Source organism: Geotrypetes seraphini, chromosome 1 (genome assembly GCF_902459505.1).
Source record: "Geotrypetes seraphini chromosome 1, aGeoSer1.1, whole genome shotgun sequence".
NCBI classification, from domain to species: domain Eukaryota; kingdom Metazoa; phylum Chordata; class Amphibia; order Gymnophiona; family Dermophiidae; genus Geotrypetes; species Geotrypetes seraphini.
In genome coordinates, this window is record NC_047084.1 from 142,711,695 (window position 1) to 142,737,710 (window position 26,016).

Here is a 26,016-nt window from a genome sequence, read left to right on the forward strand (position 1 = left end):
CACCATAGAAAATTGCTCCATATCTGGGTGACTCTTGTGTCAAATATTGTAGCCGGCACGCTCCAGGCAGCGGGCCTGGGAATACTGGCCACAATTAAACTCTTGTGAGTCGCTGCGTGCCTCACAAGGATAAGTTCTTTCAGTGTTTAGTGAAAGGGACACCATCCAAACAATAAGTTCAATGTTAAATAAAGAATTGCTTTTAATTGTTCAAAACCAAAAAAAAAACACAGTAACTTGCTTGTCAGGATTACAATGGCAAAGCCAACGGGCTTCCCATACAAGTTAAACACAAAGTTCAAAAAAACAGTCTCTGGTTGAGAACCCAAAAAGAGTCCAAACTCAAACAAAACTCTCTTCCTCAGAGGTAAGCTCATTTAACTCATAGTCCAGGTGGAGTTCATTACCAACAGAAAGGAAAAACTTTTCCACCAAAACCAAACTACAAGACAGTGTAAAAATACTGGCTTCTTCAGCGACTGAAGGCTGGAAAGACAGTGTGCACCATGTGGTCTTGAATCGCCAGAAATTAGGCCCGCTATCCCACCATGTAACATGGGGCTAACCCCCACTGTCTTAGCACATCAAGTATGCTTAACTCAAAAAGGAAAAACACAATTAAGCTTTCAAAAATGGAAAAACAAAACTTCCAAAATAAAAGTCCTTGCTTAATTCAGCCTAGTACAAATCCACTCTTTAACATGAGTTAGAATTATTCAGTCAAAAAAAAAAAGTTAGTCCAAAACAAACTTGCCATAAACTTCAGCAACATTCAAATACTTGCTTTTGTGAGGCAAACCTCCATATGAGCATTCTCAGGAGTCAGCTCAACCCTAGCTTCAGGGCTTGTTTCTAACTCCATGTCATATGGTTCCTCATCCAGACTGGAAGGTAATTCTTCTCCAGCTTCTACAAACTCCATGGCCTCAGGAGTTTGACTGCTATCAGGAGCTCCCAGCCCTGAGCTTTGTGACCTTCCCTGCTGCTGTTCCTCTCTGTTCTGATTTTCTAGTAGCCTAGTCTTCAGGGAGAGCAGCTTGCAGCCCCGCCCCCAACCCTCAGGTGGAAAGGATTTCCGGTGATTCACCTTGTGATCCAGAGGGGGATGGGAACCTAGCACTGCCGCTCTCTTATTCCCTCTACAGGCCCTAGTAGGAAATTCGGTCTGAGAGGCAGAAAATGGGGAATAAGACAGATTATGGGCAGTGTCTGGATTTGCACTGGGATCTGTGCTAGGGACACTCATAAGAACATAAGCAGTGCCTCCGCCGGGTCAGACCATAGGTCCATCCTGCCCGGCAGTCCGCTTCCGCGGCGGCCCAAACAGGTCACGACCTGTCTGAATCACCAGAAGGGGCTCCCTTGCCACCTTGGTTTCTCATTGAAGTCCTATCTTCCCATCGTAGTCCTAACCCTCAGGTCTTGCACATGCACGACCTGTTGGGTTTCTATACTTATTACCTGGTTAGCTTTCTATACTTGTGTTACATCCCAGCTCCTCCCTCAGTATCCCATGATCCCTTTATCCCTCAGGAATCCGTCCAATCCCTGTTTGAATCCCTGTACCGTACTCTGCCTGATCACTTCCTCCGGTAGCGCATTCCAAGTGTCCACGACCCTTTGGGTGAAATGCGCTACCGGAGGAAGTGATCAGGCAGAGTACGGTACAGGGATTCACTCCTAGCAGGCATAGTCTGCTTATCACAATATACATATCCCTAAAATGGAAAACTGCCTTTCAGTTATACCATGATCTGAGTTTCCATCGCTGTGCGACTCTAGCTCAGAACAAATGAAAGGAAGCACAATCGGTTCGTGAAAACGCCTGTTACACTTCAAAAATCTAAACGAGATTTATAATTGACTCAAGAAATGCAATGGCATAAATGAAAAATGTGGGCGAACAGCATCACTCTAATCGTTTTTAATATAAAATCTTATCAAAATTTTGAAAGGATTCCTATTATTTTAGAAAGACATTTCCATATTTTACTATGTAGTCTTGCAAGAAAATAAAATACAGCTTCATATAAAAGATTCCCGGGGAAGAGAAGAACTTGCAGCAATTTCAATGCAATTTATGGGCCAGGCTTTTTTTTTTTTTTTTTTTAAATTTTGACTTGAGGTTATTATTTATTGTATGGGAATACTCTTACTATCTTTTCAATGGGTTAGAAATAATTGCTGAAGCATTAAAAAGAATAGCATCATAAAAGACTCTTTCAACGCATTTACAACAGGTGATCAATCATCAGTAATGCGGGTGAACGGAGAAAGAATTTGGCTTGCCTGAAACTTCACAGGGGAGCCGTGGAAAGGTGGATGAAAACTACATGGGCTTAATGAGCAGTAAATTTTCTGTACACAAAGTTTCAATCACAAGGAGGAACAAGAGGTTGAAAAATAATGCAGTCCAAATATTTGCATAAATTAGAGTTGCACAAAGTCAGAGTGATTTTCAGGGGTTATTAGGTACACTTTGGACTGAAGAAACTCTGAATGAATTACTATTGCTAGTTATGATTTCTATAGCGCTACCAGACGCACACAAGAGACGGTTCCTGCTCAAAAGAGCTTACAATCTAATTATGAAAGAAACACTGGACAAAAATGGTGAATCAATATATGCTCTTCATATAGGGAAATACAAAGGGAGAAGAGGTGGAGAGGGTCGGGGGCGGGGCTACAGAGGGAATGACAAACAGATGTGGCGCTTTAGAAATTGGTAAGGTTAAGACTTAAACACAGTTTCGAAAAAGTGGGCCTTCAGCCTGGACTTGAATACTGCAAGAGACTTGGCCACAGAGGGGAAAGGTACAGACAAGAGAAACTTACCTGACAAACGGATTTCCCGGGGCGGAGTACAGGAAGAGATAATGAGGACCCTTGCAAGTCAGTATGAGGGGTTTGAACTGCATGCAGAAGCGGACAGAGAGCTAATGAAGCGACTTGAGGGGAGGGGGGGGGGGGGTAACGTGAGCATAACAACCTTGGCAGAATACTAGGTATGCAGCAGAATTCTGAACAGATTGAAGGGGAGAGAGTTGGCTTAGCGGAAGACCTGCGAGAAGCACATTGCAGTAATCCAGGCAAGAGATGACGAGAACGTGGATGAGGATCTTAGCAGTGTGTTCAGAAAGAAAAGTCTAGATTTTAGCGACATTGGTACAGAAAGAAGCAACAAATTCTGGTGGTAAGAACTTAAAGACCTGTCTTTTCTCCGGTGCGTGTTCTCGGGTGTAACGGGTAGCGCTGTGGAGATCATGGAAAACAGAAGAAAATCTTTAATGTTATTTTTTTCTTTTTTTAGTTTTTTGTATTATGTATGGATTATTTTGTATATTGTGAATTTTTTATATGTTTAGATTGTAAGCTGCCCCCGAAGGTTACCCCTAGGGTGGGATAGAAAATTTTAAATAAACTTGGAAACTCTGTAGGGGTTTACATACTGGGGTCCTTTTATTAAACCTGTGGCACAGTAATCCTGCTTTCCATCAGTTAGCACAAAGTAATGTGGGCACACTAACTGATTAGCACATAAACACTCATTCTCCTCCCCCTACATACAAAAATAAAAATATTTTTAACACATGCTGATTGAAAACTTACTGCAAAGCACCTCAGTGCGACCCATGGTGAGCCCTTTTAAGCTACAGTAAGTGTACACTAGCATGTAATTGGCAGTAATTAGGAGTTATAAGCGGATCTGCCCAATTCTATAATATTCGCACCTATATTTCATAGTGCGCAAACCCAAAGGAGGAGTGGCCATGAATGGTGATAGGGGAGGGGGAACGGAGAGAAAAGCCCTATACAGGGGTACAGGTGAATATCTTAAGCCCTCTATGAAACTAGAGGTGAAGAGCCCCCTAAAATCCCCTAACATAATAGGCCACACTATCAAAGGTCTAAGATGGCTGAAAATGCTCTGACTATAGCTGTCAGCGTTTGCACAATCTATACTTGCTGAGAACAGCAAGCCAAGCAAAACGTATGCTAAGATAAGCAAGTCAAGCAAAACTTATTCTTACACATAACAACTGGTACCACATCTGCTATGGTGTCATAAAAGGATTAGGACATATCCTGACCAAGAATATAAAAAGACATTATTTGTAAGAAATATCCTGTAATAGGCGGAGCCTTACTGGACCCTTTGCTTAAAATTGCTGACCTGATGTTAAAATGGCATTTATTTTTATTTTTCCTCTAACTCTACTTTTCACTTCTCTATTACCCTCCAGGTACTTTAGTTAGATTGTGAGCCTTCGGGACAGTAAGGGAATTTTTCAAGTACCTTTCTTATTTCTAATCTTAATGTATATTTTCTGTAAACCGCTTAGAACCTAACGGATGTAGCGGTATATAAGAAATAAATTACATTACATTACATTTGACGGAAATAGGTAGTGATTTTAGTAAACAGGACACGCGTACGGTATGACACAGATATTATGAACCAATTAGTAAACTATTACTTAAAGCAATATATCGAGTGCCATGAGGTCTCATTATTGCAGGCTCTAAAAACAGCAGGGCCTCAACAGAGGGACTTGGGTGGAAGAGGGGTGTTCTCAGAAATTAGATGCAATGTTATAGAAAACCTGGGCACATAAGTGCCTTCAGTTGGTCATGAGTATTTAAAATAGCCATTGGCGGGCATAAATGCTCACGCCCAAAGGTTGGCACAAACGGAAGAGGTGGTGAAGAGGAAAATGGTGACTAAAGTTAAAAAAAGTGTGGGATGAACACAGAGAGGGGCATAATAAAAAAAATCTAAGTCCCCTTTTGGCCTAAGGCCCTAAACGTTGAAAGTAGAAGCAGGGAAAATGTCCATTATCCCAGGACAAGCAGGCATGATATTCTCACATGTGGGTGACGTCATCTACGGAGCCCCGATGCGGAAGCATTTTCAAGCAAACTTGATTGAAGATTTAAGTTTGCTCTGCTGCTCCACGCATGCGTGCCTTCCTGCTCCACTAGGGGGTGCATCCCCTCGTGGTCTCCAGTTCAAAATTTTCCGCGAGCCTAGAAGACGTGTTTTTCAGGCTCTGCCCCAACTGCCTTCTAGCACCGCGATTTTTTCTTGTTTTTTCACGATTAAGTCGCTGTGCGCGAATTCCTTACCTTTTTACTTGATTCCTGCTTCGTTTTCAACGACCCGGAGGCTTCCGGGTCCCCGTGGCCGCGTGGCTAATCGAGCCGCGACTACTTTCGATTTAATGTCCCGGCCTTTGACCGGCTTTAAAAAGTGCACCCGGTGCGAGCGGCTTCTTTCTCTCACAGACCCGCATCGCCGGTGCATCCTTTGTCTGGGGGCGACTCATCCAACCGACTCCTGCCCCCAGTGCGCTATTTTCCAAAACCGGGCCCTCCGCCGAAGAAAAGCCCGCATGGCGGATCTCTTCACCCCGGACCAACCCTCCACTTCGGCCTCGAGGTCGGCCCTGGCCTCGGCCCCGGCCTTGACCTCGGCCCCGGAAACCTCGGCATCGCCTCGAGACTCGACCCCGAAGTCCTCGGGACAACAGAAAGCCTCGGCTCCGGGTAAGTCCCCTCTTCAGGTTCTGTAACAGCGAAGAAGCCAGCCTCGGGGACAACGGCGACGCATGGCGGAAGCCCCATGCTTACAGCCCCGTCTAAGCCCTCCAAGCCTTCGGGCCGTGCCTCCACCACACGGGAATACTCTGATACGAGGTCGCCCCCGGTGGGAGCGCACAGAGGCAGGGGACATGCCTTCGATGCTGTCCGTGCCCGTCTTCCAGGACCTACTCCGAGCGATGATCACGTCGGAGCTGTCCGCTGCAATGGCCCAGTTTCAATCGGCCTCGACCTCGAATGTGCCAGACCAACCTGAGCCTCACACCGAACAACCTCGAGGAAAGGTGCGCAATCCTCGCCGCATCCCATCCTCCTCGGACTCCTCGCCGAGACGCCCGAGACGTTCCCCCTCTGCGGACCGCCGAGGGGCAAAACGTCGGGCTAGAACGACAGAAACCTCGAACCGCCGTACCTCCAAGAAGGCCCGAGGTTCACCAACCCTACGAGGCCGTTCTCCCACACCTCGTACAGGACCACTAAGGGTGGCTGAGTTATCACTCTCCAACCCGCGTATCCTCCGAACTCCCCCTCGGACGCATTCTCCGAGGGAGTCCGGATCGAGGTCACCAATCCGACATCGATCGGTACCCCTAACCCCGGCATCGTCTCCGAGGGGCTCCTCGAGACGCCGAAGATCGACAACCCCGGAACACTCTCACAGTGCTTCCCCAACCTCGGAGCATGGATCAGAGCATGAACCTCGATACTCGAGGGAAGCCTCCTTATCCTTCTCCACCCGACGAAGGTCTCGTTCCCTGACCCCGCACGGGGCTCCGGGGACATCTCGCCCATCCTTCACTCGCCTTGTCCAAGACATGGGCCACGCATTGGACTTAGATCTCCAGTCCGACTCCAGATACTCTAAGGAGTACCTGGCGGAGCTGGATATGCCATCACTGCCCAGAGAGTCCCTTCGCTTACCACCTAACCCGGTACTCCAACAGGCCTTCTTCAGGAACCTGGAGACCCCCTACATGGTCACGGCCGTACCCTCCAAAATGGAGGCCAAGTACCGCACAGTACCTTATCCGGGATTCGAGCAACCACAGCTCTCCCACCAATCGCTGCTAGTGGAATCCTCCTTGAAAAAGGCTCACCCGTCCCGGGTCTCAGCAGCGGTACCCCCAGGCCGGGAAGGCCGAACCCTGGACAAGTTCGGCAGGAGACTATACCAAAACGCAATGATGGCCTCTAGGGTGCAAAGCTACACTTTCACCTTCACATCATACCTTAAACACCTCATTGGACTATTGAGAGCCTTTGAGACTGACCTACCGGCCTCCCGGCAGGAAACGTTCGGCCTGCTTTTAGAGTCCCTCTCCAACCTGCGCCTTCATCTATTCCACGCGGCCTACGATGGCTTCGAACTCTCCTCCAGAGAAGCAGCCTTCGCTATCGCCATGCGCCGACTAGCTTGGCTGCGCCTGGTCGACATGGACCCCAACTTACAGGACCGGTTAGCTAACCTCCCCTGCGTGGGAAAGGAATTGTTCGATGACACTATCGAGGCGGCGACAAAACGCCTCTCCGAACATGAACGCTCATTTGCCTCCCTTGTCCGGCAAAAGCCCAAACCGCCAGCGCCCAGGCCATACAGGGCCCCTCCGCGCCGCTACCCACAAAAGTCCACCCCTGCTTTCTCGCGGCCCCCACCCAGACGTCCGCAAGCCCATCACAGGGCCATGCCCAAGTCCCAACCGCCCGCGACCACCAAACCATCCCCGTCCTTTTGACGGGACACGCGGAAGGGGGCGGGCCCCCTCCGCCATAGTCCCAGGCCGCCTTCCCATCGGAGGTCGACTCAAAGCCTTTTACCCTCGCTGGGAACAACTCACGACGGACGCATGGGTCCTTGGCGTGATCTCATCAGGGTACTCTCTCAACTTTCGGGCCATTCCCCCGGACAACCCCCCAAGGAATTGCCCTCCCAACAGGACTCAGCTACCTCTACTCCTCTCCGAAGCTCGAGACCTGCTTCGCCTGAGAGCAGTGGAGAAGGTCCCCCCCGACCAACGGGGGAAGGGCTTCTACTCCCGTTACTTTCTGGTACCGAAAAAAACGGGAGACCTACGCCCAATACTAGACTTGAGACGCCTCAACAAATTCCTGGTACGGGAAAAGTTTCGGATGCTCTCACTACCAACACTCTACCCCCTGATCGACGAGGGCGACTGGCTCTGCTCCCTCGATCTCAAGGAGGCGTACACACATGTCCCAGTGCACCCCGCTCACCGCAAGTTTTTGCGTTTCCAAGTAGGGGACTGGCACCTACAATACCGAGTCCTCCCCTTCGGACTAGCATCATCACCTTGAGTCTTCACCAAGTGCCTCGTGGTGGTAGCAGCAACCTTACGCTCCCAGGGCCTCCAGGTATTCCCCTACCTGGACGACTGGCTAATCAAAGCCCCGTCCAAAGAAGGGGCTATCTCAGCGACCCAACAGACTATTACCTATCTACAAAGTCTGGGGTTCGAAATAAACTTCCCAAAATCTCAACTACGCCCCTCACAATTCCTACAGTTCATCGGGGCCACGCTGGACACGGTTCGCCTCCGTTCCTTCCTCCCCCCTCCGCGCCTGGAGGCGTTAGTAAGTCTGAGCCGAAGGATCTCTCGGCTGACCTCAGTATCAGCCCGACAGATGATGACCCTCCTGGGCCACATGGCCTCCACCGTCCATGTCACACCCTTCGCCCGCCTCCATCTGAGAATCCCTCAATGGACCCTGGCGTCTCAATGGCATCAAGACCGGGACCCGATCGACCACTCCGTGACAGTGACTCCTTCATTGCAACGATCGCTCCGCTGGTGGGCCGACTCTTCAAATCTTTCCAAAGGTTTGCTCTTCCTCACCCCACCCCACAGCAAGGTACTCACCACGGACTCGTCGGAGTACGCTTGGGGAGCCCATCTGGACGGCCTGCGCACCCAAGGAATGTGGTCAGCACAAGACCGCCGTTGCCACATCAACGTGCTAGAACTTCGGGCCATCTACCTCGCAGCAGTAGCCTTCCAACATCTGCTCCGCGACCGAGTGGTTCTCATCCGAACCGACAATCAAGTAGCGATGTACTACGTAAACAAACAAGGGGGCACAGGATCTTGGCCCCTTTGCCGGGAAGCCCTGCGCCTCTGGAAATGGGCAATCTCCAACAACACCTTCCTTCGGGCGGTGTACATTCAAGGAGAACAAAACTGCCTGGCGGACAGACTCAGCCGCCTCCTCCAGCCACACGAGTGGTCACTACACTCTCAGGCCCTACGAGGAGTGTTCGAACGGTGGGGGACGCCTCAAATAGACCTGTTCGCGTCCCCTCACAATCACAAGCTGCCTCTCTTCTGCTCCCGGATATACTCCCCGGACCGGCTCGAGGCCGACGCCTTCCTCCTCGATTGGGAGGGAAGGTTCCTGTACGCGTTCCCGCCGTTCCCTCTGATACTGCGGACGCTTGTCCACCTGAAAACAGTACAAGCCACCCTGATCCTGATTGCCCCTCGCTGGCCACGCCAGCCGTGGTTTTCCCTTCTACTTCAACTCAGTGTCAGAGATCCACTGCCTCTGCCTCTGTTTCCCTCTCTACTGTCACAGGGTCAGGGTTCACTGTTACATCCCAATCTTCAATCTCTTCATCTGAATGCTTGGTTTCTCTCCCCCTGACTGCTCTCCCCGTGTCTCAATCAGTCAAGGAGATATTGGAGGCCTCTAGAAAAACCTCGACGAGAACCTGCTACTCCCAAAAGTGGACCAGATTCTCAACCTGGTGCTCCTCCCACAGCCAGGACCCGGTGTCGGTCCCCGTCCCCCTGGTCCTTGACTATCTACTTCAACTATCTCATTCCGGCCTAAAGACCAACTCCATTCGAGTACACCTCAGTGCGATTGCGGCCTTTCATCAGCCCCTGGAAGGGAAAGCCCTCTCGCTCCATCCCTTAGTCACTCGCTTCATGAAGGGCCTGCTGAACGTCCACCCCCCTCTCAAACCTCCCCCGGTGGTTTGGGACCTTAACGTGGTTCTGGCTCAACTAATGAAACCTCCATTTGAGCCCCTAGACAAATGCCATCCAAAATTCCTCACTTGGAAGGTAATTTTCCTACTTGCACTCACGTCCGCACGGCGGGTTAGTGAGCTACAAGCTCTGGTAGCGGACCCACCCTTCACGGTATTCCATCACGACAAGGTGGTACTCCGCACCCATCCAAAGTTCCTACCTAAAGTAGTGTCTGATTTCCATCTCAATCAGTCCATTGTCTTACCTGTGTTTTTTCCCAAGCCCCACTCTCACCCCGGAGAAGTGGCGCTCCACACTCTTGACTGCAAAAGAGCGTTGGCCTTTTACCTCCAACGCACTCAGCCACACCGGAAAGTCCCACAACTGTTTTTGTCCTTCGACCCAAACCGGTTAGGTCACCCAGTTTCCAAACGCACCTTGTCCAACTGGTTGGCCGATTGCATCTCCTTTTGCTACGCTCAGGCTGGTCTCGCGCTGCATGGTCGAGTAACGGGACACAAAGTCCGAGCGATGGCAGCCTCCGTAGCCTTCCTCAGGTCAACACCTATTGAGGAAATCTGCAAGGCTGCCACATGGTCTTCGGTTCATACCTTCACCTCCCACTACTGTCTGGACTCCCTGTCCAGAAGCGATGGCCGGTTCGGCCAATCGGTGTTGCGAAATCTATTTGCTTAAATTGCCAACTTCCCTCCATCCCTCTTCAGTAAGCTTGGAGGTCACCCACATGTGAGAATATCATGCCTGCTTGTCCTGGGATAAAGCACAGTTACTTACCGTAACAGGTGTTATCCAGGGACAGCAGGCATATATTCTCACAACCCACCCACCTCCCCGAGGTTGGCTTCTTGGCTAGTTAAGTGAACTGGAGACCACGAGGGGATGCACCCCCTAGTGGAGCAGGAAGGCACGCATGCGTGGAGCAGCAGAGCAAACTTAAATCTTCAATCAAGTTTGCTTGAAAATGCTTCCGCATCGGGGCTCCGTAGATGACGTCACCCACATGTGAGAATATATGCCTGCTGTCCCTGGATAACACCTGTTACGGTAAGTAACTGTGCTTTATCAAAAAAACGGTCCAAATGGAGATTTTCTTTTATAATGGCCTGCCTCTACGTGCAGTTGTTTAAATGCCCAGACCACCACTACGTCTACACTAACAACATATAATCAACCAAAAAAAGCCTAAGTCCCAAACGCCCAACACAAGAGCTTTTAGGTGAAGGAGAAACCAGTCCTTTGCCTAAAAGCTGGATTCTGTAACTGGTGTCTGTCAAAAACAACACCGGATACAGAATCCACCCCCCCCCCCCCGACAACGATCCGGACAGGAGGTAGGCCAAGCCCTCCTGCCCCAGCGATATCCCCGTACAACAATTTGGGAAGGAGGGAGCTCAACCCTTCCTGCCCGATGACACCCCCTCTACAAGATTGGGCAGGAGAGAGCTCAACCCCTCCTTCCCGGTGACATCCCCCTTACAAGATTGGGCAGGAGGGAGCCCAACCCCTCCTGCCCAGTGACACCCCCCTACAAGATCGGGTAGGAGGGAGCCCAACCCCTCCTGCCCAGGTGATCCCCCTATCCCCCACCCCCACTAAGATCCGGGCAGGAGGGATCCCAGGCCCTCCTGCCCTGATGCAGCCCCCCATGACCACCCTCCCAAAACCCTGATCGGCCCACTGATAAACTTCCACCCCACCCGCCAACCCGCGAGACTCCCCACCGACCCCACGATACCTCCCATCCCCAAAACCCACCCCCGTAACTGAAAAAAGTTGGACGGACAGACGGATCTCAAGTCCGTCCATCCAGCAGGCTTACCATCCTCAGAATGGTGGGCCTTAGGGCCTGATTGGCCCAGATACCTCAAACCCCACCCACAGGTGGGTCCTGAGGCACCTTGGCCAACCGGAATCGGCTTAGTAGCCTTAGGCCCCTCCTGTGGGCGGGGCCTTAGGCACATGGGCCCAACCCAGCCATATACCTGTTCCAAGCCACTAGAATTCTTTTTATAAACCATCTGTTAATTCTCTAGTTAAATCTCTGGTCAGGCAATCTGACACAACAAGGGTTAAGGAAAGGGGTAGAGATTACATTACATTACATTACATTAGTGATTTCTATTCCGCTTGTACCTTGCGGTTCAAAGCGGATTACATAAGAAGAAGCTGGACATTTCCAGGAGGGTACATGACAATTAGGGTAAGACATAGTAACAGAATGAGTATAGACTTAGTAACATTGGACGAAAGCAGTTATATTGCATTACATATCAAATCTTTTCCAGGCGTTGGTAGGTAATATGATTCGGAAGGATGAATTAGGTTCAATTTTTTTTTTTTTTTTTGGTCGGTTGAGGGTATGGTGCCAGGGAGTGGGTAAACCTGGTCGGTGTACGTGGAAGAGGAGAGGGAGATTAGGTGTTTTGAATATGCTTTTTGAAAAGTAGCGTTTTGATTTCTTTACGGAATGCTTTGAAGTCAGATGTTGAGGTTAACAATCTGGTTATGGAGGGTTCGAGTTTTGCTGCATGTGTTGCTATGAGGTTATCATAAAGCTTTTTACGATGAGTACCGTTGAGTGGTGGGTATGAGAATGGTGTCAGTGTTCTTCTTATTCTGGGTGGAAGGTTACGGTTTAGGCGATCGATTAGATAGGCAGGTGCTGTACCGTTGAGTACTTTGAAGAGTAGACAGTATAGTTTGAATTGGATTCTGGCTCTAATCGGTAGCCAATGTGAGTCTAGGTAGGCGTTAGTTATGTGGTCATGTTTTCCGAGGGAATAGATTAGTCTGAGAGCTGTGTTCTGAATGGTCTGTAGTTTTTTGATCATTTTTGTAGGACATGGTAGATATAGGATATTGCAGTAGTCCACAAGTCCTAGTACCAGGGATTGAACAATGATCCTGTAGTGTTCTTTGTCGAAGAATTTCCTTATTTTTCTTAAGTTGCGCATTGTGAAGAATGCTTTTTGGGTAGTTTTGTTGATTTGAGTCTGCATAGTGCAGCATCTATCTATCAGCATTCCCAGGATTTTGAGGGAGGTCTGGATTGGGTATTTGATAGTTTTAATTTCCAGGTCTGTTATGGATGGGATTTTGTCCGTTTCAAGCATTAAGAATTTGGTTTTGTCCGAGTTTAGTTTTAATTTGTGGTTTGTCATCCATTTTTCTACTTCGTCCAGTATTGTTTCCAAATGTCCAGTTGCGGAGTTGTCTTGGGTTACGAAGGGGAGGAGGATAGTTATGTCGTCTGCGTAACTGAAGGATGTTACATTTAGGTTGTCTAGAGTGGTACCAAGGGAAGAGATGGTATCGTTTATCTTAACTCTGTAAGTTCTTGTTTTAAGGTATCCTTGGAACCAGTTGTACACCACCCCTGAGATCCCTATTGCCTCAAGTATCTGGAGTAGTATGGTATGATCAACTAGATCAAAGGCTGTGGAAAGATCTAGTTGGATAATTAGGATCCTGTGACCTTTACTGAGGTGTTGTCGGGCTATGTCCAGTAGTGTTGCTAGTAGAGTTTCCGTGCTGTGGTAGGATCTAAATCCTGATTGGGATGAGTGAAGTATATTGTGGTCAGCTAGGTAGTTAGAGAGGTATTGAGCCACAAGTCCTTCAATCAGCTTGACATAGAGTGGGATCGAAGCGATCGGTCTATAGTTGGTAGGTGTGTCTACAGGACCTTTTTGGTCTTTCAGTCTGGGTGTGATTGTGATCTCTCCTAGATCTTGTGGGAATTGGCCTTCTATGAGAGTGCTTTGTATCCACTGCATGAGGCTGGTTTTGAATTTAGGGGAGGCATTTGTGAGTAGATACGATGGGCAATAGTTCAAGTCGCATGAGGTGTGGCTGTATTTTTTATATAGTCGGTTCAGTTCAGGCCATTGTAGAGTTGGGAAGGTGGCCCATGTTCTGTCTGCTGTTATGGCTTCTTCTGTTGTGGGGGTAGTTGTTAACTCGTTGAGTATGGTAGTTGAGTTGTTGAAGGTAGTTCTGATTTTGATGATCTTGAGTTTGAAATGGTCAGCAAGTTGGGAAGCTGTTGGAGTTTTGTTGCCTTGGGTGGCAAGGTATGGGTTTGTGTCTGTAAGTTTTTTTACTAAGTTGAAGAGTGTTTTTGTGTCTGGGTTGTTTGTGCCAATTATTTTGTGTAGTATGTTTTTCGTTTTTCCTTGAGTTTGTTGTTATATAGTTTGATTTGGGTTCTCCAAGCGGATTTGGTTTGGTCATTTCTCTTTTTTCTCCAAGATCTTTCAAGTTGTCTGCAATGCTTTTTTAGTAGGTGGAGTTCTGAGTCGAACCACTTGTCTGATGGTCTGCAGGTTCTGTGTTTGGTTTTTTCTGGGGCTAGCTCATTCAAGGTTGTTTCACTTAGGGTGCGCCAGTGTTTTGCGAAGTCTGAAGGGTCTATGGGGTCAAATGCAGGGTCCACTTTGTCCCAGAATGTGGCTGGTTCAATTTTCTGTCTAGATTTGAAGGTTGTTTTTTGGGGCATAGATTTTATGTTATTTTGAGGCCAGTTGATAGTGAAGGTGTATTTGTGGTGGTCTGACCAAAGAGAGGGATGCCATGTACCATTTGTGATGTGAATATTTGGGGAGTGTAGGTTATGAGGTGTGAATGCTGCTATGTCAAGTTGGTGGCCTTTATTGTGCGTGGGTTCCGGATTGAGGACCTGGAAGGATAGGGCGTCGAGGTATGAGAGTATTTCGTTTGCTTGTTTGGATGTGTGGTCTTCGAGGTGGAGATTAATGTCTCCTAGGAACAAGTTGTATGAGGAGGATAGAGAGTTCTGGAATAAGAATTCTTCAAGATCATGTTTTGAGGTGTTCCATTTTCCTGGAGTGATGTAGCATAGTAGACAGTTCAAGGTGCCTGTGAGTGTGTTGTCGGATAGTTGGCATGCAAGAAGGTCTAAGTGAGGGGTTGATTGTTTGTGTAGCACTTTTAGGTTAAGATTGTTTTTTACTAGAATCGCTAGGCCACCCCTTCGTTTGTTTTCTCGACATACCATTTCTACTTTGTAACCTATGGGGCAGAATTCGGTTATGCATGGGTCCGTGTTGGATGTTAGCCAGGTTTTGGCTAGGAAGAGACAGTTTAGTTGTTCTTTGATTATCCAGTCTTTGATTAGATTTGCTTTTGGGTTTATTGATCTTATATTCATGTAGGCACAGGTTAGCGAGGTGTATTTTGTGTTGGAGTTAAGGTTGCGATTGAGGTGGAGGATGTTATTTGCTGGTGCTTGTTGTTTTTTTGTGGTGGTCTTATGTTTTGGTGGAGGTCGTTTTCCCCAGACCGTGGGAATGTGGTCTAGGCTGATCGGTGGGCAGGGTGTTAGGGTTCTGGTGGTGTGGATTTTTCTGGGTGGATGTGGTTGTCTGACGGTTGATGTCAGAATTGGGATGGGTGATAGGTGATATCCTGTGGTTTGCCAGTTTGAAATGAGTAGTGAGAGTATTAGGAGGGCAAGTGTGATTTTGTATGCGTGATTTTCCATTTTGTTTGTGTGGTGGAAGATTCTTTGGATCTAGTAACTCTTTGGTTAGAGTTGAGGCAATGGTGTTAGAGTTTATGAGAGGGATTTTTTGAAGAAGGAGAGAGATTCTGATCGCTCTTCTCTCTGGTGAAGGTAATCGCCTATGTGTTTAGACTCTAACTTGTGGTGGCGTATGATGAGTCTGGTCCCTCGCAGATTGGGGAGAGGGGCGGCATGGGCTGGGCTCTATGAACTAATGACCGCGCTGCAGGGGTGGAATTGGGTCCCTCACTGGTTGGTCGGGGAGAGGTGCGGAGCAGGGCTCCCACTCTGCCTCTCCTCTGCTGGGCTCTGAATAACGAAAGTCTGCTGCTGCAGGGGGTGAAATCGGGTCCCTCGCTGGTCGGGGGGAGGGGCGGAGCAGGGCTCCCACGCTTCCTCTTCTCTGCTGGGCTCTGAAATTGAGAGTTCTCACTGCAGGGGGTGAAATAGGGTCCCTCGCTGGTCGGGGGAGGGGCGGAGCAGGGCTCCCACGCTTCCTCTCCTCTGCTGGGCTCTGGAAAGAAACGAAAGTCCGCTGCTGCAGGGGATGATATCGGGTCTTTTTCTGGTCGGGGAGGGGGGCGGAGCAGGGCTCCCACGCTTCCTCTCCTCTGCTGGGCTCTGAAATTGAGAGTTCTCGCTGCAGGGGGTGAAATCTGGCCCCTCGCTGGTCGGGGGGTGGGGCGGAGCAGGGCTCCCACGCTTCCTCTCCTCTGCTGGGCTCTGGAAAGAAACGAAAGTCCGCTGCAGCAGGGGATGATATCGGGTCTTTTTCTGGTCGGGGAGGGGGGCGGAGCAGGGCTCCCACGCTTCCTCTCCTCTGCTGGGCTCTGAAATTGAGAGTTCTCGCTGCAGGGGGTGAAATAGGGTCCCTCGCTGGTCGGGGGGAGGGGCGGAGCAGGGCTCCCACGCTTCCTCTCCTCTGCTGGGCTCTGGAAAGAAACGAAAGTCCGCTGCAGCAGGGGATGATATCGGGTCTTTTTCTGGTCGGGGAGGGGGGCGGAGCAGGGCTCCCACGCTTCCTCTCCTCTGCTGGGCTCTGAAATTGAGAGTTCTCGCTGCAGGGGGTGAAATCGGGTCCCTCGCTGGTCGGGGGGAGGGGCGGAGCAGGGCTCCCACGCTTCTTCTCCTCTGCTGGATTCTGGAAAGAAACGAAAGTCCGCTGCTGCAGGGGATGATATCGGGTCTTTTTCTGGTCGGGGAGGGGGGCGGAGCAGGGCTCCCACGCTTCCTCTCCTCTGCTGGGCAGGCAGAACGTGTTTAGAGCACCAGTGAAAGTTCCACAGCAGGATAAATCAAGGCCAGCTGAGAACACACACAGGTAATCAGGAACCTGGAGGGAAGGACGTTCCTCACAGAATAGGGAACTGAAGGCTAGAAGCTCTGTCTTACTGCCTTCTGCTAAGAATCCTCCTGTCCCACAACACTGCCATACTGACAAAACTTTGCTTCCAAGCAGAGGCTAATTGGAAAGGAAAAGCTCCATGAACATGGCTGGCCAAACGCTGCTCCAGAGGATAGCTTGTACCCAGCTTCAGAGAGTGAGGAATCTCTTATGGAAGTAGAGGGATATGTCTCTGAGGGGAATGAAGTGAACTACAGCCCTGACTATATGTCTGAATACAGCATGAATCAGTAAGATACTGTGTGGGGGAAGGGAATGAAAGTTTGTTCTGAAACAATGATCTAAGGTACTTAAAAGAAACATTTCTGTCCTTTTGTGGGACTGTATAATGAATGAAAGTTTGATGTGTGAATGTGAGATTACCTAATAGCAGAAATTAGACCAGAATCCCTGGATACATGCAAAGCATAATGAGTGGGGGATGGGCTAATGCTAACTAATGTTAGAAGGAGAAATAAAGCCCTGACTTGACATTTCTCATCCCTGATAGTGGGAACTTTTGAGAGGGGAATCAGACCATTAAAACAAGGGTGGATGGTTCCCAGCCCACTGCCCAGAAATAAAAAGGGTCAGTGGGGGTATTTATAATTCAGGTAGTCAGGTGGGGAGAACTTCCTGAAGAAACACATTAATTGTGCCAAGCCTAGAAGGCATGGAGCTATAGCCCAGGGTCGACGGGTCCACAGGGGCTCTTGTATATAAGTTCTTGAAACCAGAATGCTGCCCAGAACTGTGCAAAGCATGGCAGCAGAACTGCGAATAAGAAACCCTGTTTAAAGGGAAATATTTTTGGGTTGTTTTTTTTATTCCTTTCTGGTTGATGCAAAAAGTGGCTATAAGGAGAACTCTGTTTGTGATAAATCTTTTCCAAGCATCATCAGCCGGTGTGGCTGTATAAGAACCAGTGCAAACTGAACTGGATAATAAAACTTAGAACTGGAAATTATTGGTGGAAGCTTTTTTTTTTTTTCTTTTTTCTCTGCTGTGCTTATTCTAGAGTGGTCCTCCAAAGAGCGCTAATATTTGCGCCTGGGGCGGGAGCCGGGTTGCTAGCACTAGGCTTACCCCTGGCCCTGTCACAATACGCTTAGAAAGATCTATGCATAAATTCTAATTAGTGCATTTATCAGAACTGCTTGTTAACCACTTAAGCAGCGTGCACAAATCAGACTGCGTACAGATTTGTGCATGCAACTTTTATCACATTATACAGAATATGTGGGAAAATGCACACTAAGCTAGTATTCTGTTTAGGTCAGGGGTCTCACAGTCCCTCCTTGAGGGCCGCAATCCAGTCAGGTTTTCAGGATTTCCCCAATGAATATGCATGAGATCTATGTGCATGCACTTCTTTCAATGCATATTCATTGGGAAAATCCTAAAAACCCGACTGGATTGCGGCCCTCAAGGAGGGACTTTGAGATCCCTGCTTTAGGTCATTCCAAGCAGAGTTCCCTTTACAACAATGGTTCCCAATCCTGTCCTGGAGGACTGTCAGCCAGTCAGGTTTTCAGAATAGCTCTAATGAATAATCATGGGGCAGATTTGCATGCCTGTCAACTCCAGTATATGCAAATCTCTCTCATGCATGTTCATTAGGGCTACCCTGAAAACCCGACTGGCTGGTGGTCCTCAAGGATAGGATTGGGAACCACTGCTTTACAGAACAGTAGCTTAGCGTGCATCGTTTTGACGCCATCTCGGTCTACATTTCCTGTCCGAGTAGAATATAAATTTATAGACTCATTTCTGCATGCAGCTTTGCAATTGAACACATGGGAAAACCTATATTCCAAAAAACAAATCTATTTTTGGAAAATTTAATTTTTCAGTGTTCCTGGCTTCTTTCCATAAAGAGCAATATAAGCCAACATAGTGAGTCCAACTAACGTAATATCAGAAGACAGTTTATTTCGTCTGGGAGTATTTTATAGAAAGATGTATGATGAAGCCATTGCTGTCACCTAGCATTCTGCTCTCCCAGTCAGTAGATGCATTATTCTGAAGGGTTCTTTGATGGTAACTTAAGTACAAGGAGAAAAATGGAATTTGCCTTCCCAACAGAACTGCGAGCAAAAGAAAAGCTGTTCTTTCTTTCTCTATATTTGCTTTCATCAAAGTCATGTCACCGAGAACTGTATCTGCCTTAATCTACAAACTCTGAGCTCAGCTGAGGCGTTAAGTTTAAAACTGACAGGATCTTTCATCCAGGCAAATCTGACTGCTATTGCTCAAGCTGACATCCTTCAGAACCACAAATGAATCCAATAATATTAGAATGTAGCACTTTAATTTTGCTAAGTACTGTAGAGGAGGATATTCCTTAGTATACATTCAGTTTGTTAATGTGTCTTCAAAAACTTAGGAAAAACTCAAAAAAGAAACGTACGGTGAATTTGTTTAGCAGAAAAACCACATTCATACAGAAACCAAAATTTAAAAAAAGACAGAAAAATAATGAGTACAAAAAAAAGGAGAAAACAGACCTCATACACGGGCAGCCGGGATTCCACTGTACCCTAAGTATCATCACAGGTCTGAAAAAACTCCGTACATATGTTACATTACATTAATTATTTCTATTCCGCCAATACCTTGCGGTTCAAGGCGGATTACATAAGATTTATCAGGAGTTACAAGAATTGTAACTTAATATAAGAATTGTCATAGGAATTACATAGAAGTTATATAAGAATTGTCGGCTGGATTAATAAATAAAAAGCCAAAAAATAGTCTTAGAGACATTTGGAGCTTCGAGACATAGGGACTCTGGATCATCTGTTGTATTTTTGTCCATTTATATTAATATTTTGGAAATCCATATGGAGACACATTAATCTAGTTTTAGATTCAAATATTCCATTAGGCTATAATTTGTAGAATAATTTTACATGTTAAACCCACTGTAGATAAGTATAAAAGTCGTCTTTTTAATTCTTACAGGTATAGCCATTCAATTGATTACAAGTAATTGGAAGAATCATGATAGAATAAATTATACTTTCTGGTGGGTGAATGTGTGTACTATATACAAATAAGAACGAATTAATGCAGAGTGTAAGGGACTTAGTGGAATATTCAACAAAATTTGGTGCCCATTGACTACATTTGTACAAATATAATACTGTATTTTGTCTTACTTTTTTCTTGGTTTATTTATCTTTATACAACAAATAAAGTGAATTAAATTATTTAAAGTATATACTATAATATTAAAAATAATTATAGAGTGCTCAGTGTAATATCTTATTCAAGACCAACAGGTTAATAGAATGAAGATGTATTAACATTGCATCATTGCACTCACCTACCTACCAACCCTAAACATTTAGTTAAATTTAAGTTGTTCAAGCAAATTTGTAGTGGTGAAGATATATAGATGAGTACTTAGCTGAATATGATTGATGAAAAACATGAAAATCTCCACTGTCAAATATGTCGTCTCAAGATAATCCAAAGTGTCCTTGAGATCTGCTCGTCGGTACTGGGAGTCGTGCAATGAAGTACTTCTTATGTAGTTGGTTTAGAATTGGTAACATAGAATGAGTGAGTCCCCAAATCCACCGTTAAAAGCTTATCAAATTCAACATGTAGCTAGAACTCCTTAACGTGAAAACAATCCAACATATGATACTCATGCCTGGTTGCACAGATTTTTCAGATCATTAAAATTAAAATTATTTTTTGGTCAAATTACAACTCAAGTTCAAGAGGAACCTTCTTTCGCGGACTCTCACCATGTTCCATCTTCCTGGGTCCCTCCGGGCCCTGTTGACAATATGATCGGAGCTTTTGAAAAATTAGTATTGAGAGATGTTGCAATAATGGAGGCAGTTAATCATAAACAATACCATAATTTAACTCGAACACAAAGAACAGCTCTAAAAGCTTTAACACACGACAGATCTATAAAGATTTTACGTGCCGATAAAGGAGGAGGAGTTGTGATTATGGACACGGAAGCCTACCAAGCAGAAGCTAGACGTCAACTCTCCGATTCTACAGTATATCAACTTTTGGAACATGATCCCACTAGTGATCTTCAACAGATTATATATACTAAACTATGTCAAGCCAACACAGAGGGATTAATATCTTCTAAAGAACTTAAGTACTTATATTGTAAACATCCTTCAATTCCGATGATCAAATTTCTCCCCAAGATACACAAATCATACAATAACCCGCCAGGTAGACCCATAGTGTCTTGTTGTGGATCTGTACTTGAACCTTTATCACAATACATTGATTTTTATTTACAGCCATTTATGTTGACTATTCGCTCTTATATAAGAGATTCTATGGATCTTTTAATGCTAATTCAAGATGTAGATCTTTCAGCTTTCAATGTAGAGGATCTAATGTTAGTTACATTAGACATAACTTCATTATACACTAGTATACCCCAATATGCAGCTCTACAAATCATTGAAAATTATTTGACAAAATCTTCTCAAATAGGCAATAAACTGAATCTTTTGATGTTTATGGCTCAATTAGTGGTTAATAACAACTATTTCCTATATAATGATCAATATTACTTACAACGTAAAGGTGTTGCCATGGGAGCAACAGTTGCTCCCGCTGTGGCATGTTTATTCATGGCCCAATTTGAAGACAAATATGTATACAATTCAACGTTTTTCACTAAGATTTTATTTTGGAAAAGATTAATCGATGATATTATTTTTATATGGAAAGGGAGTGTAGATGAAGTGAATCAATTTGTAAATCAGCTAAATGAGTGTGATCATAACATCAAGTTTAGTGCCAATATAGATAAATCGAACATCAATTATTTGGACATTCAAATTTCTTTGTCAGCAGGTCATTTTCAGTCAACTATATATAGGAAAAACACCGATAGGAATTCCATTCTCCACTACAAAAGTTTCCATCCAAAACAACTTAAAAATAGTATCCCGAATGGTCAATTTCTTAGATTGAAACGATTATGTTCTTCACCTGTTGAATATCATCATCAAGCAGGGATCATGAGTCAACGATTCCGAGATAGGGGCTACCCAGAACGATGTATTAAAGTTGCTTACAAGAGAGCCAAGAACGCTAACCGTGATTGGTTGTTATTGCCCAAAAACAAATTTGATCAAACTAATTCAAGAATGACTTGTGTTTTGCCATTTTCTAGTAAAACTTCTCATATACAAAAAATCATATATAAACATTGGAACATATTAAGATTTCATTCAATATTTTCTGAGACTCCTATGTTTGCTCACAAAAGGAGCAAAAATTTAGGTGAACATTTCAATAACAATCTAATTCATCAAGATAATGTTGAATTAACAGGACACACTAGTTATGGGAGATGTAAATATTGCTGTCATTCTTTGATTATTAATCAAATCAAAATACCTAATACGAGCAATGTTTATTATTTACGGGGTCATTCGGATTGTAACACCTCTCAAGTAATATATGGGATTTTCTGTCCTTGTAATAAGATGTACATAGGTCAAACCAAAAGAGCTATTAAATTGAGAATAGCAGAACATCTGAGCAGTATTCGTACTAACAAATCAGAAGCTCCTTTAACTGACCATTGGCATTCAGCTGACCATTCTCTTAATGACCTCAAATTCTGTGTAATTAGGCATTTTGAATTTAATAGACAGGGTGATATCTCTCATACTCTTCTTTATCACGAACAACGTTTAATCTATACTTGGAATACAGTAATTCCTAATGGTCTTAACAAAGAAATAGAATGGACCACTAGATAATTGTCATGTATTATTTTTCAATTATATATAACAATATATCATCAAGACATCACTTACCATGTGATTCTTTGACGGTCTTTATATACGTTGATACGTTTATACGTCATACGTTGATTCGATTTTTCTGTTGAAATCTTCTGTCGGCGTGATCTCTCCATTGTGAGGTCCGAAGGTAATTTATTCTTTAGTTTAGAAGCTTCTCCAACACTAAAGCTCAAATGAGTCAATCTTCTTTCTGTCTTGTTTCCGTAGTGTCTAGTGTTCACTTCCATAATTGACCATTGAGACAAAGAGTACATAGACAAGTCTGATCTTTGTTTGGGGTGTTATTTCCTTGCCTTTGGATACTTTATTGAGATTCTTCATAAGAGTGACCAAGTGTTATTTTGCAGATTATTTCATCTCTTCTAGTTGCTTCTTTGTGTACAGAAGAGCCCAGGAGATTGAAATCCTTTCCAACTTCTATTCTATCACCTTCAATCTCAAAATCTTCATCATTTAACGCGTTCATGACCTTCACCTTGTTTATGATCGGTTCTAATCCCGTGTTACATAGTAACATAGTAACATAGTAGATGACGGCAGATAAAGACCCGAATGGTCCATCCAGTCTGCCCAACCTGATTCAATTAAAATTTTTTTTTATTTTCTTCTTCTTAGCTATTTCTGGGCGAGAATCCAAAGCTTTACCCGGTACTGTGCTTGGGTTCCAACTGCCGAATTCTCTGTTAAGACTTACTCCAGCCCATCTACACCCTCCCAGCCATTGAAGCCCTCCCCTGCCCATCCTCCTCCAAACGGCCATACATAGACGCAGACCGTACAAGTCTGCCCAGTAACTGGCCTAGTTCAATCTTTAATATTATTTTCTGATTCTAAATCTTCTGTGTTCATCCCACGCTTCTTTGAACTCAGTCACAGTTTTACTCTCCACCACCTCTCTCGGGAGCGCATTCCAGGCATCCACCACCCTCTCCGTAAAGTAGAATTTCCTAACATTGCCCCTGAATCTACCACCCCTCAACCTCAAATTATGTCCTCTGGTTTTACCATTTTCCTTTCTCTGGAAAAGATTTTGTTCTACGTTAATACCCTTTAAGTATTTGAACGTCTGAATCATATCTCCCCTGTCTCTCCTTTCCTCTAGGGTATACATATTCAGGGCTTCCAGACTCTTTTGGCTTTGCCTTTTCTCAGTAGATATAGCATGTCTTCTTTGCAGCTGGTGATGAGCGTTGTATCGTCTGCCTAGAGCAAGGTTGCTTATATTTTGGTCACTATCTTTGAAACCAACACTCTCCTCTTCCAAATTTGCATTTCTGAAGATGGCGTTGCTGTAAAGGTTGAAAAGGTAAGGTGACAAGATGCATTCTTGCACGTTTTATTGGAAACCAATCAGTTAAGTTAGCTGACATAATTTTTTTTTTAAATAACGAATTAAGAGTTCTGCGTAGAACTCAGAGCGGCGCTTAGCGATGCATAAGTCAAGGTGACCGTATTTGGCGAAGGACGTAAGAAGACTTGAAGCGGTCCAGAGGAGGGCAACAAAAATGATAGGAGGCTTGTGCCAGAAGACATATGAGGAGAGACTGGAAGCCCTGAATATGTATACCCTAGAGCAGGGGTGCCCACACTTTATGGGCTTGCAAGCTACTTTTATAATGACTAAGTCAAAATGATCTACCAACAATAAAATAAAATAAAAAAACACTAAGCACACTGAAAGGCAGAGGAAATGTTAATTATTCATATTCCAGGTTTTTTCAAAGAGGTCACGGCAGATGACTCTATGCAATGTCACCTCAGTAACAAAATACAAAAATAGACAAATACACCCCCTCCCTTTTTACTAAACCACAATAGTAGGTTTTAGCACAGGGAGTTACGCTGAATGCCTCGTGCTGCTCTCAATGCTTATAGGCTCCCTGCACTAAAAAACGCTATTGCGGTTTAGTAAAAGGGAGCCATAGTGCAAAATATAGACAGCAGATATAAATTCTCAAAACCGACACATTTTGATCACTAAATTGAAAATAAAATCATTTTTCCTACCTTTGCTGTTTGGTGATTTCATGAGTCTCTGGTTGCACTTTCTTCTTCTGACTATGCATCCAATCTTTCTTCCTTTCTTTCAGCCTCCTGTATGTTTCCTCTCCTCCAGACCTCATTCTCTCCCCCAATTTTTTCTTTCTGTCTCACTGTTCCCCCTTCTTTCTGTCTCCCTGTCTGCCCCCTTTCTTTCTTTCTCCGTGCCCTCCCCCAAGCCACTCAGTTTGCTGCCACCGCCATCGGGGAACAGCCCCCAAGCCACCGCCGTCCCAAGCTTTCCCTGCAGAAGCGTCGCGCTGACCAGCATTCCGCTCCCTGACATCAATTCTGAGGTAGGAGAGGAAGTTCCGGGCCAACAAGGCATTTCTCCTCATTCCATCCAGCCTGAGTCCCATCTCTCCTTGATCCAGCATTTCCCTTCTGTGTCTGTCAGAATTACCATTCCACCTATTTTCCAGCATCACCCTTCTTTGTGTCCATCTCATCTATATCCCTATCTCACCACTTTTTCAGAATCTTCATTTGTCTCTGTCCTTGTCTTTACCCCATGTTCACCATTTACCCTTTCAATGTCTTTATCTCCCCCCCCACACACACTTTTTCAGCATTACTTCTATGTCTCTATTTCACCTCCTCTTCATGTCCCCTCTGTATCTCTATCCTTATTCAGTAGGTCCTGCTTACTCTTTCTCTTCTTTGTGTCACTATCTCCATTTTCAGCTTTCCCCCCTTTTCCTTTGTTAATGCACCCTGTAGCCAGAATCTTTCCACCCTCCCTCCACTCCGGCCCAGCCCAGTATGAAATATTTCCTTTTGTTTCCCTCCTCTCTCTCTTTCTCTCTCTCTCTTCTGCTCCCTCACCCACGAGTCCTTCATCTGGCCCTCTCCCTTCTACCTGCACCTGGCAAAACCCCCCTGCTCCGCGGCTCTCTTAAGCAACTCGTCAGCAGCGGTGATCAAGACAAGCTGCCGACATCGAGGCCTTCCCTCTACGAGTCCCGCCTTTGTGGAAAAAGGAAGTTGAAACAAGCGGGACTCGCAGAGGGTAGGTCCCGACGTCAGAAGCTTGTGTCGATCGCTGCTGCTGAGTTGCCGAAGAGAGCTGCGGAGCAGGGGGTGTGGCCGGAAGCAGGTAGAAAGGAGAGGGCTGCTGGAAGAGGTAGAAGTTCCGGAGTATGACATCGACCCGGGCCAGGATGATTTCTTTTTCAGGCTGTTGCTGCTGCCGCCGCCACGCCACCACGCCCCCCCCTCCCCAAAATGACAAAAACAGCCTAATGCCCGGCGTCGGCGTCTTTGACTTCGGGGAGAGGAAGGCTGATAGGCCCGGTAGATCGGGACGGCAACACGAGTCTATCACAGAGCCCGGGATGGGCTCTGCGATCGACTCATGTTGCCTTCCTGAGCTACCGGTCGATCGCAATCGACGCGTTGGGCAGCCTTGCCCTAGAGGAAAGGAGGGACAGGGGAGATATGATTCAGACGTTCAAATACTTCAAGGGTATTAACATAGAACAAAATGTTTTCCAGAGAAAGGAAAATGGTAAAACCAGAGGACATAATTTGAGGTTGAGGGGTGGTAGATTCAAGAGCAATGTTAGGAAATTCTACTTTACGGAGAGGGTGGTGGATGCCTGGAATGTGCTCCCGAGAGAGGTGGTGGAGAGGAAAACTGTGACTGAG